This window comes from Solanum verrucosum, unplaced genomic scaffold (genome assembly GCF_900185275.1).
Source record: "Solanum verrucosum unplaced genomic scaffold, falcon-dt-bn FXZP01000031.1, whole genome shotgun sequence".
NCBI classification, from domain to species: domain Eukaryota; kingdom Viridiplantae; phylum Streptophyta; class Magnoliopsida; order Solanales; family Solanaceae; genus Solanum; species Solanum verrucosum.
This window is the reverse complement of record NW_026020194.1, coordinates 3,090,533-3,098,916: the sequence shown is the minus strand read 5'-3', so window position 1 is coordinate 3,098,916 and position 8,384 is coordinate 3,090,533.

Sequence of the window (8,384 nt, the reverse complement as noted above, 5' to 3'; positions counted from 1 at the left end):
CACTTGGGAAGAAAATAAAAATAATCTTACCGATCCAAGGAAAACTTACTACAAAAAATATACTCGAACATATTAAAGTAGTACTAATTCATCCCAAATCTCTTTTATCATATGATAAAATAATTCTCTTTTTCTTCTTTTTCTTTCCCCATAAAAAGAACACAGAAAATCGAAGTAATTTCCTTACCACAGAAAATACCAACATTAAATTTCTTAAGCTTGTTATCTCATGTATTCAGATTAGCAAACCAGAAATAATAAAAGATGAAAAGAAAAACACAAAGAAGTATCCGAGTCCACAGAACCGACTGTGTGTCCTTAAGAAATTTAATCCCCTCAAGTACCCGAGGTTGTAGATTAATTCCTCCCAAGATAAAACGGATTAACCATTAAAGAAGTAGCGGTACATCAAACTTCGATAATTTCAACGAACTCAAAATGACAGCAACGAATCACACACAGACACGATCGATCAATTTTGTTTTGTAAGAAATGTATGCAAAAGAAGGGAAGAATTCGATACAGAAAAATGAGAGAAAACCTCTCTATTTATAGCCAACAAAAGGTAAAGGTCACAACCCTTTGGAAAGAAGATAACCTTTCAGAAAGAAGACAACCTTTCAGAAAGGTCACAACACTTTGGAAAAGGCATAACCTTTCAAACGGTCACAATCCTTTAGAAAGGACACAACCTTTCATAAAGTTCACAACCCTTCGGCATAGTCACAACTCTTCAGGAGAGTCACAACCCTTCATTTCCTGTTCACACCTTTAAAACCCAACACTATTAAACAAAACCCTTCCCCCTTCATTCCCAACATCTTCTTCTTCCCTAGTTAATTTGAAGGATAAGACTGAATATTAAACGAGAAAGAGAGTTTGGTAATGGAAAAGTCACTTGATACCTTTAGGTATGAGATTTAAGCTGTAACTTTCGTATATGAAAGCTAGTATTTTACGAGTGTAGCCAACTGACTTATAATGCCTCAATAGGTTAACTCTCACTCTCCTAGTTAATTCTGTTTCCAAAATGGTCTCCTATTTAATTATGTTTTCAAAATGGTCAATGTCTTTAAGTTGCGAATTCTAGCAGGAAGTCCGGGGAAAAAATGGTTGCACTTATTTTAGAGTGTTTGATTAGGAGGATGAACCCCTAGAGGCAGTAAATAGTAATATAGACTAGTTTCTAACAAATGAGAGGTAACAGTAATTACAAAACATGAACAATATAGGAAGAAATTAACTGGGGAAAAAGAAGATGTTGGGAACGAAGGGTGAAGAGTTATGTTTAATAGGCGGACAATCATAATTTGGGGCGGGTTTATGTAGCGACCCTAAAAATTGATAGGTGAAACTAGAGCCTAACGTATGAATTTTAAAAGTTTAAGCATAAATTGGCGTTATGAAATTTTCCAAAAAAATTGGAAAATTGCCTTAGTTTTATTTGGTAAGTCCATGTGGGCAAGGGACGTTTTCGTAAATATTAATTTTAGTTAAATTAAGAAGTAGGTACATTTTATATTATTTCTAATTTCTATATATGGTATTAAAACTTTTAAAAAGGTATTGTTTTAATTCATTCTTCAAAAAAAAAGGAAGGGTTCTCTCTAGAACACCATTGAAGGCCAAGGTCAAGTTGAAGCTAGGGTTGAAGATTTCGAGTGCTTTCTTCTTCAATTTTTCGTGGGATTTCAACTTAGAGGTATGGTGACCCTTGATCCTTGATCAATCTTTCTTTCAAGGAGTCCAATCAAAAGGATTTCAAAAGTGTTTCAAAGAACAAAAATCTCAAATTCTAATCTAAGCATGGGTTCATTGGCAAAACGTTTTCTAAGCCATTATATTGATGAATTAATGTTTGATTAATGTTTTTAAGATGATTTCATATGGAATTCCTTGAAGAACCCATGTTTTCCCTAAATTCCTAAATTTGCTTATGAAGTGGGTCTTTTGCTTATGATTCAAAGTTCATGAAATTGTGTTTGGATTGGATTGTATTAGTGACTCTTATGATTTTCTACATCTATCTATGATGAATTGATGATGTATGGATGAATTGAAAGTTGTGGCCTTATCGGCAAGTTATGGATGAATTCTCTTGTGGTAAGTAAAATGGTTTGGACTTGAGTGTTGTTGATTATGGCTTTGGAGGATGGTAAGTTTGCTTAATCTCTTATAATGGATAAAATTGTTCTTGCTTGGTTTGATCCACTTATGGTGGAGGTGTTTAATTATGGAATGTATTATGAACATGGACTTGAAGGCATTATCTATTGAATTAAAGTGTTATCAAGTTATGAAATGTTATTGTACTATGTGAAGGTATTCTTATGGTTATAAGGTGATCTTGTACAAAATGTTATTGTAGTGTAATTGAAAGTATGTTCTCTTTAAATGTTCATATGTGATGATGTTGGACTATGAAGAGTCCCTATATGGAAATGTTATGACTTGCTTGGTAGACTTAGATGTCCCTTCTTGTTACTTGAAAGCTCTTTGAATGAATGAATGTCTAGGATCGGTAGACCTAAGCATGGTGCCCTTTCTATGAATGATAAAAGAGGACTTCTAGATTATATCTTGAATAGGCTAGACCTAGCATGGTACCCTTTTCATGAGTAAGTCTAGACTCCTAATGTGAATGTTAAACCTTGAAGTGGTGAACCCTAGGGGTAATGACCTTCTTCTTGTGTGAAATGATAGACTTAGAGATGGTGGACTGGAATGGTAACAAACTTTCTCTAAGAAAGTCAATGAGCTATCCTTGAATGAACCTTGATCGGCTAGAACTAAGAAATGGAGCCCTTTTGGTAGAAGAACTATGAGTTGGCCGAACTTAGAAATGGGGTCCACTCTAGTGCATACATGTGAATGAATTACTCTATGGGAACTAAGGCTAAGCACCAAGTGGATGTGGTTAGGATGGTGGCCCTACTTAAGTATGAGACTAAGGCACAATGAACATCCTTGGACATCCCCTAAACCATGTACCTACATGGGTTGCTTATTAGTTCTACCTTTGGCAAGTAGAACACCTTCCACGGAGTAGGGTAGACTCTGGATTCCATGCTTAGCTAGTATGGTCCATGTCGGTTAATGCATATTCCCATCATGTGGGATGTGCACTCTAGTTATTGGATAGGTTCTACAAAGTGTAGGTGGTAGTATGGGATGCTATCTACACATTGCACGAGTAGGCCTAGAAGATGCTAAAGTGAGTTCCCTAAGTCTAAATGGCTATTATGTGAAAGTCCCCTAAATGCTTAAATGTCTCCTAAAGTGGTTCATTAAAGAATTTTGACTTAGTATGTTATATTGTAATGGTACATTCCTTATCTATGGTAACCCTTAGGAACACTTAGGTGTATATAAAGAGATTGTATGGGCAGTCACTTCATGTTTCACTTAAGTGTGGCTTTGGGTAACTTGAGATAGAGGTCATGAAATGATGAAAAGGCTTACTTGTCGATTATGTTCATGTATTGTACATTGGTACTAGTTGAGTATGTCTATTATGTGGGTATTGTCTTATATGTGAATGATGATGTGAAATGTGTCTCTTATAATTGTGATATGAAGGTTTTATCAAAAATGGCATGAAAGCATATATCTCAAATAAATGTCTGTTTTAGCATGTTTTTGCATGGTCATCATACTTAGTACTTAATTGTACTAATTCCATATTTTCTCTATTTTCTACAAGTGTAGGTTCCGGCAAGTGAGCGGGTTCTATAGTAAGCTTGGGATTTGAAGTTCTTCCTAGATTTTGTGATATGTCCTCATATGTCGAGGACAAGACTTTTCTATTCTAGTTTTATGATAAGATTCTTGTAATAGATTTAGTAGACTTTTCTTTTGATTGTAAAGGGTCGTGCCCCTAGTATGTTTTCAGGTTTATGTCTAAGATGGCTAAGAGACTTAGTATTCCTCTTGTGTACTTTTGAAAGTTGTTTTATATATATATATATATGACCTTTGAGTCTTATGGATTTTGTTTTTAAAGAGTTCTTAATTTCGCACTATTTTACATATCTAATGTGATGAATACTAAGGGCTTGTATAAGACCTCCGAGAGGTCGAATACGCATGTTACGACTTGGGGGTGCTCTCGGGTCGTGACAGTTTATCAATTGGGTCAGATTTGGGGTGGGTTTAATTAGTAATCGGTTGGTTTATAAATTATATTAATTAATTAAATTATAACCAATGGTTGAGCACCACGTATTTAAAATAATTTAAATGAAATTCTGTCAAAAAAGTGGTCAAATTTGGACCCAAAGGTGGATGACAAGGGTATTTGGAGCCAATAGGTGGATGAGGGTTTTGTACCATTTCCAATACTTCAAGGGTATTTTAGGCCATTTTTCGTTTATTTTAATAATAAATGTTAATGTAACACCCTAAAAACTGCTAACCTAAGCTCCGAACTATTTTTTATTGGTGTATAAGGTCGTATCGGATGATTCTTAAATTGTTCTTAGGTGTCAAGGTCAATTATATTGTGTGGGGATGGATTTGGATATGAATTAAGGTCACAGGAATCCCCTAGCACAAAGTTGAGTTGAAAGCTTCCTTATCGATTACGTTTTGATATAAGATTCTCCTTAGGTCAACATAATGAATTAGGTGATTCATGACCTATCAAATGAAAGGTCTATGAGTCCTCTTTCCAACGCCACCAAGTTTATCTCATTTCGAGTTCGGAGTAAAACGTTATGGCCATTTTACCAGAGATTGCTACATTAGAATTTTCATTTTTCAGAGTCACTGACCTAAAAACCCGATCTACGAGTCGTAGAAAGAGGTACGACCCCGTACTGGTCACTCATGAAAAAAAAATGAAAGTCAATTTTTAGGTCCAATTCTTAGGAACTCATCTACGGATCGTAGAAACTTCTATGGTTGAAGTTTGAGCCGATAGAATGAATTTCTTAGCCTTAAAATATCAATATGAATTCAACGAATTTGATCTACGGTCCATAGATCAAACCATGAACCGTAGATGGCCCTATGGAAGGTTTTCGACAGCTTTTTAAGTGAGGTTTTTTTGTCTTTTCCCACTTTTTCTAAACCCAAGCCATGACGTTTAAACTTCAATTAGGGGAATATATTTCACCAAGTACTCAATTTTCTTTTAATTCTACACTCTCAACTCCCCAACTCAAAAAGAAAACCGCAAAAAAGACAAAATGTAGGGTTTCAAGGCTTCCAATCAAGTTCTTCTTGAAACTTCTTCAAGAACTTTGTTCTTCCAGGTATGTGAGGCTTCAATGAGAGTATTCCTTACACTCTCATATCTAAAGTATTTTGATTATATGATGAATTATGTTTAAATCTAGGGTTCTACTTCAAACTTCTTCAAGAACTTTGTTCCTCCGGGTATGTAAGGCTTCAATGAGAGTATTCCTTTCACTCTCATGCCTAAAGTATTTTGATTATATGATGAATTATGTTTAAATCTAGGGTTCTACCCAGTCTTCTTCAAGCTATGATTTTATGCAAAATAGAGTTTCTATGAAAGATTTCTCATGCATATCAATGAATTACTATGAACTACATGTTTTATTATATGATTTTGATTCTCTAAGTATGTGTGAAAATTATTTATGAAAGCTACTTTTGAGTATTTACATATTAGACATGATTTCAAGTAAATTGTCTCATGTTTAAAGTCATATGCACAAAAGTAAAGATATGCCAATAAAAGATATATTTGAGCACTGCCTCACAGCACTACGATTCATGATTAGTATCACAGTTGGGTATGTCATCAATGTTTAAGCACTATGACATCTCGATATGTCATCAATGTTTATGCAGTATGACTTTTCGAGTCATCAATTATCAGATCATAATATGATTTTAGATATAATTTTCATGATTACAATCTAAGTACAGGTTATTTCAAGAGTTTTAAGGGAACTTAAATGATCCCAAATATATTATTTTTACATTGAAAAAGAGAGTACTATTTTTCAGAAAATAAATAAATAAAGAGTTTTCAGATAGATTTAGTACAGTTCAATTACCTCTTAAAAAGACCATTTTTAAGTAATCATCTCAACCTAGTTAGTATTTTACATGAGCATACAAGTATATGTTTTGGAAGTAGTATTGAGCACCGATTTTTGAGTGAGAGTTTAGATAACTTATAACCCCATAAACCACGTAGCCAACATGGGATAGAATCGTAATGACATTCAAGTGATTCCTCACCGCCTCTAAGGAGGCCTATTAGTTGGATCCATGCGTTAAAGTTACGTCTCATACCCCGACAAGGTGTAGGGCGGCTCTAGCAACGTTGGTAAGATGTTGTATCATCACGAGGCTCATAGTGATGGTTGTCAGTTAGAGAAACTCCCTAGTAAAGTAAAATATATATTTTTTTAATATATATTTTAGTTCAATATTTACTATTATGGCATTCTTAAAGTAAGAACTTAAATGATTTTCATCATGATTTACAATATACTTCAATTGAATTACTTTCAGTTTTCTATTCAACTATTACATACTCGTACATTCAATGTACTGATGTCATTCGATTTGCACCATTTCATGATGCAGATTCAGGTATTTAGGGTTGTCAATGTGAGTTCCATTGAGATCACATCATCCGCTCGTCAGCTTTTGGTGAGGCGTCTTTGCTTTTTGAGGACTCCATTTTTATGATTTGTTAGTAGTAGCGTTTTGAGGTGTCGTGAGTCTTGTCTGACACCTATCTTTATATATAGAGACTTCATAGATAGACAATTTTGGTCAGTTTGGCAGTATTCAGTTTCAGATATTTTATTTAAAACTTTATGTTTAATACTCAATATTTTCAAATAGATTTGAGATTTAATAAACTATTTTTAAATGATTCTTCAGTTCTAATGCTTGTGTATGCTCGAGTTAGTTTTTCTGCTTGGTAGTCAGTAAGGACAAGGGTTTGCTTCGGGACCAACAATGATTCTCGAGTGTCGGCCACGTCGCGTCCATGGTGCAGGTTCGGGGTGTGACAATTAATTCAAGTGTATAATATTTTTTAGAAAAAAAAAACATTTTTAATCAATAGTAACAATAGGATTATTTTTTAACCAAGATATTGATGTCAAAGATATTTTTGAAAAAAAATATTAATAAACATCTTTATTCAACTTTTTGTAGTTTAAGCTCAACCCATATAATGTTATTTTACAATTTGAAGATTATAACTGTAAGAAAAATGTAATAACAGTGTAGCTAAACTCAAATATTTTACACTAAGATTTTGATAATAAAATTGAAACAACATTTTAGGTTACCATTAAGACTATACATTGAATTTGAATAAACACTAACGGGTTGTTTGGTAGAGTGTATTAGCAAAAATAATATATGTATTTAACTTTATGTATTAGTAGTCCCTTGTTTGATATACTTTTCCATGCTATGTTAATTCTACACTCTATTGTGTATTGATGAGTGTATTACTAATACCATGGATTTCTAGGTATTAGTAATGCAAAGGGATTTAATACATGTATTAGCATGGTTAAAGATTGTGGAGGATATTTTTGCAAATAAATACTTTTATATAATGCATACTATTTTTAATATACCAAACCAAACAATACATAAGTTTATGCATAACTAATACAAGCATAACTAATACAAATATTAGTAATACACTCTATTATGCATTATTTTTATACACTCTACCAAAGGACCTCTAAGATTAATTTCATATTGAATTTGTAAAAAAGACATACTAATTATTTTGACTCCCTTTAAAGAAGACTAATATTAGCATAATGTATAAATAATAATAATGGTCTCCCTTCAGCCTATGAACACTCATGATTAGGAGTATTCGTGGTTCAATTTGGATCAGTTATTGGTTAAAATCAAAATCAAACTAATTTAGTCGATTTTTAAAATTCTGAAACCAAACCAAATCACACAAAAAAAACTGTCGATTTGGCTCGAAATTTTTTATTTATTTTTTCAATTTGAAGGTAATTAATTAAATTTTTTGAGAGTATAGTACACATATCAATAGACATTGAACAATCCACAATTTCTTGTGGATTCAATTAAGCAATACTAAAGTTATTATTATACGAATAAAAAAATTCAATTAAGAGAAAGTGTGACTATCTAATGTGACGTAAGGTAGGTAAAGATTAAAGTAATAACTTTTGATGGACTTGGTCTTAGGGTTTTAATAGTTGGGACAAAATTCAATAGTTGAGCTTGAGAAAATGGTAAAGCTAAGACTTAAGTTAATTAAAATTTAACAAAATATTTATATTGTTTTATTTAAAAATAGATGTAAAGGGAAAATGACTTAGTTTTCGAAAAATCGATTAAACTTATAGTTTAAGAGAAATCGAATTTCCAAAATGACAGAGTCGCCACTT